The sequence below is a fragment of the Panthera leo genome, chromosome A2 (assembly GCF_018350215.1).
Source record: "Panthera leo isolate Ple1 chromosome A2, P.leo_Ple1_pat1.1, whole genome shotgun sequence".
NCBI lineage: Eukaryota > Metazoa > Chordata > Mammalia > Carnivora > Felidae > Panthera > Panthera leo.
Genome location: NC_056680.1, coordinates 145,816,359 through 145,830,667, shown reverse-complemented (window position 1 = coordinate 145,830,667; position 14,309 = coordinate 145,816,359). Strand labels below are relative to the sequence as shown.

The 14,309-nt window shown below is 43.1% G+C and overlaps 1 long non-coding RNA gene across 3 annotated transcripts in view; it reads left to right on the top strand.

Moving 5' to 3' along the window:
- LOC122211612 overlaps positions 1-14,309 on the top strand; it is a 56,871-nt gene that overhangs the window by 36,716 nt on the left and 5,846 nt on the right. For 2 of the 3 annotated variants that reach the window (XR_006198739.1, XR_006198742.1), the window contains exon 2: positions 9,851-9,907. The exons of the other annotated variant lie outside the window; for it this stretch is intronic. This is a non-coding gene — a long non-coding RNA (uncharacterized LOC122211612). The remainder of the gene's footprint in view (positions 1-9,850; positions 9,908-14,309) is intronic. 3 annotated transcript variants of the gene reach the window in all.

The window sequence follows — 14,309 nt, the reverse complement described above, 5'->3', positions numbered from 1 at the left end:
GCAATTTAGGAAGGCATGAAGTCATCCATGAATTCCTTTACCTCCCTGACTGCCCCGTGGCTTTAATGAGCATGACGTTTTGGGAAAGCTGCAGGCCCAGATAACTTTCAACTCTCAGGGACAGGCTGACCCTACAGAAACCAGAAGCAAAGATTATGGCTCTCATGATTCCCCAAAGAGAAGAGTGGTGCCTCTACAGCCTCATGGAAGAGCCACAACAGGAACCTGAGCTGCCCTTCAGCATACTGGGGGTGTGGGCTGAGGACAACCCATCAGGACTGGACCAGAACATACCTCCAGCAATTGTAGAACTAAAGCCAGGGAGAGAGCCCATCCACCAGAAACAATATTTCATCCCTTGTAAGGCACAGATGGGAATACGGAAGCACTTGATGAGACTTCTAAAACACGGGTGCTTTAACCCTGTCAGTCATCTTGGAACACACCCCTCCTACCTGTCCAGAAGCCGGACACCAATGACTATCAGCTTGTTTAAGACCTGCGGGGAGTAAACCGGGCCGCTGCACCCTGTTGTCCCAAACCCATACACTCTCTTAGGTCTTACCTCACCAAAGCTGCCTTCTTCACATGCCTAGACCTCAAAGATTCCTTCTTCTGCAACTGCTTGACCCCCAAGAGCCAATCAATCTTTGCCTTCCAGTGGGAGAATCCTGAAAATGGTCACAAGGGCCGGTCAACTGGACCAGATTGCCTCAGGGGTTTAAAAACTCCACAACTATTTTCGGCACTCCATTAGCCTCAGACCTAAGAGCCTTCCCAGTGGATCAACATGGCTATGTCTTGCTTCAGCACGTAGACAACTTACTGCTGGCTGAGGTCTCAGGAGGACTGCATGGAAGGAACTCGGCAGCTCCCTACCCTCCTATGGGAAACTGGTTATAAGGTCTCAAGGAAAAAGGCCCAAATCTGTCAAAAGAAAGTCAAGAACACTGGCTTTCACCTCTCCCAGGGGCAGTGCCAACTCAGCCCACAGAGGAAGCAGGCCATTTGTTCAGTCACTGTCCCCTTGATCTGATGTCAGGTTCGGGAATTTCTCAGGGTCACAGGTTTCTGTAGAATCTGGATACATAACTTTTCAGTCCTGGTGAAACCCCTCTATGAAGCTACAAAGGGGGGAGAGTGGGAGCCCCTGATGTGGGAATCGGTACAGCAGAAGGCCTTTGAGAAAATAAAGTGAGCCCTCACTAATGTGCCTGGTTTGGGGCTCCCAGACATGACCAGGCCTTTGTTCCTATATGTCCATGAGTGCACTGGCATTGCGGTGGGAGTCCTAATCCAGATGTTGGGGGTCATGGCATCACCCGGTGGCATATCTCTCCAAGCAGCTTGTCTCTGTTGCCCAGAGCTGGCCACCCTACGTACGAGTACTCGCAACCATAGCACTCTTTGTGTCTGAGGCTGACAAGTTAACTCTGGGACAAGAATCGACAGTCCATGTGCCACATTCAGTATTGACGTTAACAGAATGCAAGGGACAATACTGGCTAACCAATGCCAGGATAGCCAGATATCAGGGAATTCTGTGTGAGAACCCACACATTCATCTGGAAGTAGTGAGGACGCTAAACCCTGCAACTCTACTGCCTGTCGGGCTGGGCCAGCCAGATCACGACTGCATTGAAGTCATGGATGAGGTGTTCTCCAGCTGGCCAGACTTAAGGGACTGGCCCCTCAAGGACCCTGAGGCTGAATATTTCACTGACAGTAGCAGTTTTGTGAAAGAGAGAGTGCCTTGCAGGTTACTCCATGGTGACCCCAAATTCTATCATTAAGGCCAAACCCCTGCCAAAGGGGACTTTGGCACAAAAGGCAGAGCTCATTGTGCTAACCCGAGCCCTCCAACTGGTGGCAGGGATATGTGTTAATATATACATGGACTCTAAGTATGCCTTCACCACCCTCCACGTACATGGGGCTTTATATAAAGAAAAGAGTCTAATAAACTTAGGAGGGAAAGACAAAAAGTATGGTAAGGAAATCCTTGAACTCTTAGATGGTGTGTGGGCCCCTAAAAGAGTGGCAATCATGCATTGTGTGGGACATCAAAGGGGAGACACCACGGTTGCATGGGAAAACTATCAGGCAGACCGAGAAGCAAAACTTGCAGCCCCCAAAGGAACAGCGGAATCAGCAGCTTTAATCGCCGCACTGTTCCCTAGTCCATCGGCAGAATGGGACCCTAATTACTCACAACATGAAAGTACATGGTTTAAGACTGCAAAATGGAAGCTACCTCCCAGGTGGATGGTAGAAATTTGAAGACAGCTGAGTGGCAATTCCTGAGGCCCTAGCTCCAGCTTTTGTCAAGCACTTCCATCAGGAAACCAATTGGCTGGACAGCTCTTGAGACTATGTTGAGCTGACATTTCTACATCCCTTGACTCTCCAGCATAGCCCGAGCAGTATGTGAGCAATGTGAAACATGTGCCTGGAATAACCCATGCCAGGAACCCAAGGCCACCCCTGGGGTGTAGAGTGTCAGGAGAGCCCCATTTGAAAATATGATGGTGGGCTTCACCGAGCTCCCCCGGGTCCGAGGCTGTAAATATCTGTTGGTCTTTGTGTGCATTTTCTCAGGCGGGGTGGAAGGCTTCCCTTCTCGCACAGAAAAGGCACAGAAAAGGCACAGAAAAGTGACCCGACTTCTTCTAAAAGAAATCATTCCTCGATTTGGGATCCCTATCACTGTGGGATCAGATAATGGGCCAGCGTTTGTGGCTGAGGTGGTGCAGCTGGTGGCAAAGGGGTTAAAGATCACGTGGAAGCTACACACAGCACACCAACCCCAGAGCTCCAGGAAGGTGGGACAAATGAACCAAACCCTGAAGCTGCAATTAAGTAAACTATGCCAGGTGTTGGCAATAGCCTTGGTAAGAATCAGGTATAGACCCACTAAGCAGATGGGGTTCCCTCCTTATTAAATCCTTTATGGGCACCCTCCCCCCATCATCAAGGGCATTAGGGGGGATCTAAATGAGATAGGCAATCTAACCCTAAGGCAACAGATGCTGACCCTTGGCTTTACCCTAACCACCTTACACCACTGGGTTAGGGAGTGATTACCTGTGAGTCTGACCACGGACGCTTACCCCTTTAAACCAGGAGATGCTGGATGGGTGAAGGAATGGAATGTCCAATCCCTAAAACCCCTCTGGAGAGGCCCATTCACTGTCATTTTGTTACCCCTATTGCAATAAAAGTGGCCGAGGTGGGTCCCTGGATTCACTACCGCAGAGTGAAGCCAGCATTCCTGATCCATCAACACCGTGCAAGCTGACCACACAGAAGCAGCAATCTGCAACTCCAGAGGCTCTGGGAGACTGCAGCCCTGCTTTAATCACTCCGGAAGTTTACTAATCTACGCACGGCCGAAGCTTGAGAAATCGATGGTCTGGTGGAACAGATTGACTGTCCTTATCTTCTACCTCTGTTTCCTTACTGTGATGTACTGTCACCCCTTGTTTCTTGCTGTTATGATTCTTGCTATACCTTTTGCCATAAGATTGGCAGAGGCCGCCCCCGCCAGTTGGGAGTGTGGTGAGTAGTTTCTGTAAGCGTTCACCTTCCTTTTGTGGATGGGATGCTCTGTTGGTATTGGTTGCTTCTAACTCTGGACCCCTTCAGCAGACCTAGATTTCTCATCACATGACCTGTGTATTCACATAACCAGGTCAGGTCAGGGAGTCACTTGGACCTTACTATACCATACCCACTTCTCATGCCAGGGAGAAGTCCTGAGGACCTGCAGACACAATAAGACCACCTATTTTGTCTGCCAACGGGAGAGTCAATACACTTGTTTTGACCTACAGTATTCCCAACTGAGGAATGGTTGGAGGTCCGACACTCCCAGGAGGCCAGGGAGGGGTGGATTAATCAGCCAAACCCAGGTTACTAATCCCCACATGCCTGTATCAGTACTTTTTTTTTTTTAATTTTTTTTTAATGTTTATTTTTGAGCAAGAGAGAGAGAGAAAGAGAGACAGTGTGAGCTGGGGAGGGGCGGAGAGAGGGAGACACAGAATCCAAAGCAGGCTCCGGGCTCTGAGCTGTCAGCACAGAGCCCGGCGCGGGGCTCAAACCCACGACCTGAGCCAAAGTCAGACACTTAACCGACTGAGCCACTCAGGTGCCCATGGTATTGGTACTTTTTGATATGTTTGCAGCTATTAACAAAAACCCTTTTTGGGTTCAAAATTGTGGAGGTTTACCATGTGAAAAGGATACAGGCTCAGTGACAAGTGTATGTGTGAACAGACCTCATCCCAAGCCACGTGTTATGGTGACCGCTGGGCTTACTGCCTCTATTGGAGCTGCGTCTCGCCACTTGGAAAGGTAAAGATAAGGCGGCACTCCTCCAAAAGGGGGCTGCAACCTCCAGCTGTAAACTGGGAGCCTATAACCCCGTTAATTTTATTATCTTTTTTTTAATGTTTATTTTTAATTTTGACAGAGAGAGAGAGAGAGCAGAGAGAGAGGGAGACACAGAATCCCAAGCAGGCTCCAGGCTCTGAGCTGTCAGCACAGAGCCCGACGTGGGGCTTAAACCCACAAGCTGTGAGATCATGACCTGGACCGAAGTCAGATGCTTAACCAACTGAGCCACGCAGGCACCCCTAATTTTACTGTCTTTAATCCCAAAACCTCGATTACTGGGAAGAACTGCCTTGCCCGGTGGGGAAGAAAGTTCACCATCCCTTTTGGAAGCTTAACATGCCTAGGCCAAAGATTTTAAAACTCAGCTGCCTGGGAAACCCAAAGGCGGGGGTCCCCAGATGACCTTGAGCCAGATCCCCACCCCTTGTCTAACTTCTTTCATCTCCAAGAGGCCCGGGACAATGTCGATGCAGCCATTAAATGGCAGGCCCCAGGTGGACTATACTGGATATAGGGAAGGACAGCCTATACAATACTTCCCCCAGGCTGATCAGGGTCATGTGTGCTGGGGACTATTCATCCATCTTTCTTCCTGCTCCCTTTCACCAGGGAGGAACATTTGGGAGTCAAAGTGTGTGGGGATGGGGAGACTCAAAGGAAACGACATGCCCTATAAACTGGCAATTGGAAAGATGATGAATGGGCTCCCGAGCGTATAATCCAATATTATGGCCCTGCCACCTGGGCAAAGGATGGGTCCTGGGACTTCTGCACTCCCATTTACACGCTAAACCGCATAATCAGACTACAAGCCATTGTAGAAATTATAACTGATGAAACTGCCAGAGGTCTTAACTTACTAGCCATGCAGCAAACCAAAATGGGCAATGCTATCTATCAAAATCGCTTGGGCTTAGATTACTTGCTTCCTTCTGAGGGTGAAGTTTGTGCAAAGTTTAACCTGAGCAACCACTGCCTACAGATAGACGATGAAGGAAAAGTCATAGAAGAGATCACAGATCAATTGAGAAAGGTTGCTCATGTCCAATCCAGACCTGGAAAGGTTGGGACTCCAGTGAGTTATTTAGAGAATGGTTTTCAACTCTTGGGAGATTTAAAACCCTCATGGCAATTATCTGCTTGATTTGGGGAGTTTGCTTAACCCTACCTTGCCTTGCTTCCCTGGTTATATGGCCTCCAGCCTCACTGAGGCAATGGTGAAAGGAAAATGGCCACACAGGTGATGGTGTTATGGAAATATAAACCTCCAAACCAAGATGATGCTCTTTGACCCATAACAGGGGGGGTCCGAGCATCAAAGTGTGGAATGTGGTAGAACCCCTCCCTAAGGAATGTAATGAAAACCTCAAAACAAGGGAAGGCAACCTAGCTATGTGCACGTATGTGACATTCCTCACGACTCTAACATAGACCACCCAATCAGACTGTATGTCTGTATGTTACTGTGTATGGGAGACAAAGAACTAGAAATTGTATAAAAGGCTACACGCTGCTTCATTCAGAGCTCAGTCTTTAGGGTATAAACCCACACAACCCGTGCTAGCACGAGTAAAGTTGCACCCTAAAAGAAAAGCCTCGGTGTCGTGGCTCTCTGTGCAACCTTGGTCCCATTACAGCAAGTAACTAATATGGGCTAAATGGAGAATAACCAGCACAAAACCTATTAATCTCAAGTACTATGTTGACCACAATGATATCCCTGATTACCTTGGCTGGAAATTATTTTGCCTACCTTTCTGTATTCTCTTTGGCACTTCTTTTTGGACCACTCATATAATTCAAATGGAATGCTCTGAAGTTATTGTTACGTTTGCATACAAAGTATATTTTCATCCTAACCAGACTATAACATTCTTTAGAACAAAAACCTTGTCATGTACATCTTTGTATCCTGTGCAAATCCTAGCACAGTGCTTTGAACAGAGTGGACATTCTGTAATTGGTAAATGAGGAAGAAAGCTTCCATTTGTCCATCTGTAAATGGAAAATAAAAATTTCCACTGACTCGCCTTTCAGAGATAATAATGGCAGTGTTTCCCAGAAACAATTTCTGCACCTGCAACAGAATGATATATCTGAAACACCCAATCCTGCTGAAGCAATTCCTCAGAAAAAATTGCATCTAGTTTTAGCATGCCCTCCATTCTATGTGGAGCTGAAACTTGGGCAGTTTCACCCTGAGGAGGAAAAGACAGGGGATAATTAAGAAAATATAAGAGCTCAGCATTGGTGTTTTCTCAGGAACTTTGGTTCATCCAGTAGATATTTATCAAAGGACTATTATGTTCAAGTACAGTCTGTAAATGCTGGGAAAACACACACACACAAAGAATAAGGCATGATCCCAAGTGAGTAATTGTCACACAATTTGATGAATGTTTTTTATAAGAAGAAAATTCTATGGAACCAGAAAGAAGGGAATGATTAACTCTACTGATGGGCATTTCACCAAAAAAAAGTCACATTCAAGCTGGTCTTTTAGGACTTCATCAGGCAGAGGCAATGTCAAGAGCATTCGGGGACCAAGAGAAATAATTTTGCCTGAACTGTTGCCAAGCAAACCGCACCCTCAGCTCAGCCCTATTGTATTCACAAAGACCTATTTTTATTCATTATCCCCACAGCTACTTTTTAAGAAAGGAGGAGAATGCTGAGTACTTCCTCTTTTGCATCTTGGTACTTTGTGTGTCAAAGAAAGATTATCCATCAGGAAAGCAGAGGTTAACTTGTAACAGGTCTAATAATGACTAGTCCGAATAGCCATCCAGTGAACTAATGAACTCTCTTACTTTTCCTCAGCTTCTACTTCATCCCTGAAAAGCGAGGCAGGCTATCCTGTGAAAGTGCATGGTACCAGCTCAGTAGAAAGCAGGCAAGGCATGAGAGCACCCTCTGGTCTCACTGCCCAGCACGAGGAGGCATAGGGCTGAAGCCCTTTTCCCTCCCTTAGGGTGACCTTCACATTACTTTTTGAGGAATAGATGAGTCTGGTCAATAGGTGAGTCTGACCACCCATTTTCTCTCCCAGGACAGTCCTACTAGGCCTCTGAGACCAGAGCTGGACGCTTCCAAGTAGGGCAAAACTCAGGAAAGCAGCCAGGAGGGAAAGACCAGTCTAAACCCACCCAGGGGCAGAGGGTTTCCCATCTTCATCCTGTAGCGCCTCCTGGAAAGTAGGGAAGCTGGGAAACCAGATTCCAGCCTCAAAGTACACATCACTTGTCTCTGTTTTCTCAAGAAGCCTCTACCTTCCAGACCTTGCCAAGAAGCTAGTGGCATTTTCATGAAGCAGTAATAACAAGGACAGAGCGTTCTAGCCTGCTGGAGCCTACTGCCCGGTCACTCTTTCCACCGCCTTTTGTTTTCATGCATCATTCCCTCACTTGCTTCTCAGATTCCTCAGGGCTTTGAAAAAGCCACAAATGCTCCCCGCGGTGACACCACCCAGCGTGCTGGCAGACGTTACTGACTTGCACCCTGCCCTAAGCCATGACATGTATGCAAGCCTGACAACTGACACCCAGCCATACACCTAGTAAGAAGTAAGACAACTTCTAAAAAGCACCCCCCCCCCCCCCCCACACACACACACATCGTAAGCCTAGCTAGCAAAGGTAGGACTTCAGATCAAGTACTACCCTATGGACTGGTAAATCACATACCCCCATTTGATTCAAAATGAATCAGTAAAGCATGTTGGGGAGTGGTACTTCTCTATCCTTTCTTCAAGAATCTAATGGAGCAACACGGGTGTTACCAACAAAGCACTGAAGTACTCTCACTGTGCTAATTCACTTATCTGTATATTAGACTGCATACAGACAGACATACAGGGGAGCAGAGGTTCTCAGTGATATTTGTGTTTGAGTATCACCTGTGGCCTGTTTTAAAATACACTGCAGACCTACCCTACCCGAATCTGAAAATAAGGCTTACGTGACGTGTATTTTTATTTTTTAATTATTATTATTATTATTATTATATTTTTGAAGTTTATTTTTACTTTATTTTGGAGAAAGACACAGACAGCAATGGTGGGGACCATCCAGGTGCCCCCTTTTTCTTTTTTTAAAGCAGATATGTGTATTTTTAAAAGGCTTGACAGTGTTGGTTAGAATATGGGAAAAAAGAGGGGCGCCTGGGTGGCTCAGTCGGTTGAGTGTCTGACTTTGGCTCAGGTCATGATCTTGCATTCATGGGTTCAAGCCCCACATTCAGGCTCTGTGCCGACAGTTCAGAACCTGGAGCCTGCTTTGGATTCTGTGTCTCCCTCTTTCTCTTCTCCTCCTCCTCCCCTGCTCATGCTCTGTCTCTCTGTCTCTCAAAAAATAAAATAAAACATAAAAAAAATTAAGAATACAGGAAAGAGAAATTCTCACATATCCCTAACAAGAGTAAAAATTAGTTTAGCCACTGTGGAGAGTAATCTAGAGAGCAATCTAATAACTTTGAAAATGTACATATTCTTTCATCTAGTAATTTCCATTCTAGGTATATTCTCTAGAATTCTCATACATGAACCCAAGGAGGCATATGCAAGGACATTAATTACATCATGATTTGAAGTAGCAAAAACCTAGACAACACAAATATTCATCCTCAGAATAGATCCTAGAATATTTATACAATGGGATTATATTGCAGTACTGTATAGTATAATATTGCTATATTATAAAGAATGGAATGGTTCTACTATTATCACATAGATAAAGCTCAAAAACTTGATGTTGGAAAAAAAGTTTCAGAAAAATGCGAACACTGTTTATCTACATATTTAAACACCCAAAACAGGGGCGCCTGGGTGGCTCAGTCGGTTAAGCGGCCGACTTCGGCTCAGGTCATGATCTCGCGGTTCGTGAGTTCGAGCCCCGCGTCGGGCTCTGTGCTGACCGCTCAGAGCCTGGAGCCTGTTTCCGATTCTGTGTCTCCCCCTCTCTGACCCTCCCCTGTTCATGCTCTGTCTCTCCCTGTCTCAAAAATAAATAAAATGTTTTAAAAAAATTTATAAAAAATAAATAAATAAATAAACACCCAAAACATATATGGTGTGTAGTAAAAATATAAAAACATGTGGGAAAGAGTCCCAGTGTCTTCAAGACATTGGTTACATCTGAAGAGAGATAGGATGGCAGGGCTTCTTTTGTAACTAATTTTTTTTTTATTCTTTTAAAAAAATCTGAAGCAACTATGGCAACTTGTTATAATTTATTAACTCTGGTTAGTGAATGTAAATCCCGCTGGTTACTCTGAGGGTCATCCATAATAGAGGGACCTTTTGGGATTTTTAGGATTCTCAAATACTGAAAATAAAAGTTTGTTTATGGAAATGAGCCGTTCCCATAAATACAGATGACACTGCTGAGTCCTCTTAATAATCTATGCACCTTGAGATGTTTTTCTTTTTTTCTTTTCTTCTTCTTTTTTTTTTAAGGTGTTTTTCATTAATGGAGGAGTTGTTGCATAGATTCACACACACTCTCTTACTCCGGTAAGTGACCTCCTGGATTTATGAGCATCCTTGACAGTCAGAAGTGCAACAGTATGAAATATCATATGGATATCATTATTATAATATTACCTACAGATTCCCATACTTGGATGAAAATCAGAATCAACTGATAAAAATTTTAATGCAGTTTTCCGTACCCCAGCCTCTGATAATATGATGCGTTAGTTCTGAGGTGAGACCCTGGAATCTATGTTTTCAGTAGTGTTGGCAAGAGATTCCAATGATCGCCCAGGTTTGAGAAATGATGATAACTAACAATAGTTACCTTCTACTAATGTTCTCAAAGAAGTCAGGTAGGGAGAGAGATGGGATTTTTAAAAAGCAAGAAAATTAAAGGAGGAAGGGGAGAATGAAGGGAGGAAGGAAGCGACAGAGTAAGCCTGAATTCAAATCTTTCCTATTCTATTTTGTCCAGACCTCTCCAGCCTTGAATTGCTTCTCCATCCCTTGAACTCTGCTAGATTCTAGTTTATCTTTAATGTTCATTGGCAATTCTGAACTTCCCTTTACATTGCTGTAATAGGCTATTATTTATTCAATGGGATTATGTCTTACTTCTTGAATTAGGCTATAAATTCTTCAGGACAGAGGCCATATCTTGTTCATCTTTGTATTTTCTATCACGTCTAACACAATACCTTGAACAGAATAAGCAATAAAGCATCATGATTAAGAATATAAGATAAAACGAGTTTTGATATGTGGCAAGATACAAGATCAATATACAAAAATCAATTGTATTTCTATGCACTAGCAATAAACAACCTGACAATTAAATTCAACACAATCTCTATCCAAATCGTAGCTTTTTTTTTTTTTTGGCAGAACTTGACAAGCTGACCCTACAGTTCATATGGAAATGCAACCCAGAATAGCCAAACACTCTTGAAGAGACAGAACAAAGTTGGAAGATGTTCATTTCCCAATTTCAGACCTACAGCAAAACTAAAAAAACTACAATAATCAAGACATAAGACATAAGGATACACATAGAGATCAATGAAATAGAATTGAGTCCAAAAATAAACCCTCACATGTATGGTCAAATTGATTTTTTGACAAGGGTGCCAAAACAATTCAATATAGTAAGAAAAGTTTTTGCAATAAATGGTGCTGGGATGACTGGATATGCACATGCAAAAGAATGAAGTCAGATTATACCTCACACCATACAAATAAATTAACTCCAAATGGATCATAGACCTAAATGTAAGACTTAAAATTATAAAACTCATAGAGGAAAAACATAGAAGTAAATCTTTATGACCTTGGATTTGGCGATGGTTTTGAGCTATGTCACCAAAAACAGAAGTAACAAAAGAAAATAACAGATAAATTAGACTTTAAAATTAAAAACTTTCGTGCTTCACAGGACACCATCAAGAAAGTAAAAAGACAACCCACAGGATGGGAGGAAACCTTTGAAAATCATATATTTTACAAGGAACTTATATCCAGAATGTGTAAAAACCTCCAACCCAGAAATAAAATGACAAATACCCGGTTAAAACATGGGCAAGGAATTTGAATAAATATTCCTCCAAAAAATGTCTGCAAATTGCCAATATGTACAAGAAGTGATATTCAACTTCACTAATCATTAAGGGAATACAGATCAAAACCACAATGAGATACCTCTTCACACCTACAAGGATGGCTTTCATAAAAACAGACAATAACAAGTGTTGATGAGGATGTAGAGAAATTGGAACCTTTATATATTGCTAGCAGACATGGAAAATGATGCAGCTACTTTGGAAAACAGTTTGGCAGTTTCTCAAAATGCTAAACATGGAGTCACCAGATTACTCAACAGTTCTAGTCCTAGGCACGTACTCAGGAGAAATGAAAACATATCTTCACCGAAAACTTATACGTGAATGTTCACAGCAGCTTTACTTATAAACAGCTAAAGCGTGTAGACAACCTATGTCCATAAATCAATGAATGGATGAACAAAATGTGGCATATCCACTCAGTGGAATATTTTCACCATAAAAAAGAACATGGGTGAAACTTGAAAACATGCTAAGTGAAAAAAGCTATTCACAAAAGACCACATATTGTAGATAAGGTCTTTAAAGAGATAAGTAAATTAAAATGAGGTCTTTAGGGTGGGCCCTAGTCCAATATGACTGGTGGCCTTATAAGAAGAGGAAATTTGGATGCATACAGAGATGACAGGGCTGTGCCTGCTCAGAGAAAAGACCAGCTGAGGGTATAACAAGAAGGGAGCCATGTGCAAGCCAAGGAGAGAGGACTCAGAAGAAACCAGACCTGCTGACACCTTGAACTTGGACTTCTAGCCTCCAACACTGTGAAAAAATAAATCTCTGTTGTTTAAGCCACTTAGTTTGTGGTATTCTATTATGGCAGCCATGGAAAACTAGTGGTTGTTTGAATATGTAATAATGATGTGGTATATAAGAAAGGACTATGCTTTGAATTATTGTATTTTGCAGGGTGGCATCTTCTGATCACTCGTGTCACCAATTATTAGAAATATGGGAACTTACGTAAGAGACTCTTAAAAACTGAGAACAAACTAAGGATTGATGGAGGGTGGGAGGGAGGGGAGGGTGGGTGATGGGTATTGAGGAGGGCACCTGTTGGGATGAGCACTGGATGTTTTATGGAAACCAATTTGGCAATAAATTTCATATTAAAAAAAAAGAAATATGAGAACTTCCCCATTTTGCAAGGACATGGATAGAGCTAGAGAGTATTATGCTAAGTGAAATAAGTGAGTCAGAGAAAGAAATACCATATGAGCTCACTCATCTGTGGAATTTAAAAAACAAAACTTTTAAACAAGCAAAGGGAAAAAAAAAAAAAGAGGGAAGCAAACCAAGAAACAGACTCTTGACTATAGAGAACAAATGGATGGTTACCAGAGAGGAGGTAGTGGGGGGGATGGGTTAAGTAGGTGATGGGGATTAAGGAGGGCACTTGTTGTAATGAGCACCAGGTGTTGTATGGAAGGGTTGAATCACTATAGTGTACATCTGAAACTAATATCACATTGTATAGTGGCTAACTGGAATTTAAATAAAAACTTAAAAAATATATGAGAACTTTCCAGAAGATCAAATATTGTATAGTAGTTACCATGCACAGACTCTGTAGAGCCCTGGCCTTTGAGGATGCCCTGTTTACCAACCCAAAAAAAGGTAAATATTTAGAAGACGATCTCTCCAGACCCTCAGGATTTTCATAAATTGGTAGAGATTGATCTAGATGTGCTTAAAACCAGGGAAAATGTCATTTAAAATGATGTTTAATTACTAAGAACTTTTAATAACATGGGGAAATGATTATAATACCCAGTAAAACAATTCAGCATGCAAATTTAACATGTAGAGATAGAACCATCTTATTTGTGTAATGGTATGCATAGAAGAACGACTAAATAGAAATATAATTAAAATTAACATTAGTTTTTCATTATGGAGAGATTGAGTTATTTTTGTTTTTTTCTTTATACCTCTATATTTCTGAATTTTCCATAGCGAGCAAGTATTAGTTTTATAATCACAAACTATGTTTATGTTTTAAAGATTGAAAATGAGGGCAGACTAGGATCGAGAATCATAATCAGGAGACACAGTTTCTTGACTCATAGGTCAGATCTGACTGCTTTTGTAACCCTGATACCCTCCTGTCCTCTTGGGATTTGGCCATTGGATGTTGCCCCATTCCTGGAAATTCTGAATATGATCCTGTAGGTGCCCTTCTCTCTAAAACAGGTCTCTGAACACTGATCCTCCCTTCATACCTCTAACCCCTGACTCAGAACTTAGGCTTCTTTTTCTGGATTCAGGTGCTCACCCTTCTTCTCTACCAATGACTCAAACCAACTTCTCCTACCCTCTCTCACACCTTTCCCCCCAGCCTTTTGTATTCTGAGTGTACCCTGTATGCTGACAGCTATGTCCTTCATGAGCAGAGTGACTGAAAAGTAATAGGTACAAAATGAGAGGAGGGGGACCAGAAGAAGGAAACTTTTGAGGGGGGAGTGCTTCTAAGGTTTCCTTCTCTGTGGAGGTCTGACGCTTCTGACCTCTGTCTACTCCTTGTCCCTCCTCTAGGGCTTAATCTGGTGAGGTACACAGGGCATGCTCAGTTTAGCTGCTCTTTTCTTCCTCTTAGGTATCTGCCTGCCCACAGTGAGGATGTCACCTTGCTCTGCTCCTCTGAGCAGGGTCCTTTCCCGTTCCTACACTCATCTCCACCCTCAGCATGAGAAGGCCTGTCCTGGTCAATTGTTACTTGCAACTAGGTGAAAAGTCTACCTAATTCTACAACTCATTTAGTGCTTATTTATTCATTTAATATTTTTTAATGTTTATTTTTGAGAGAGAGACAGAGTGTGAGCAGGGGA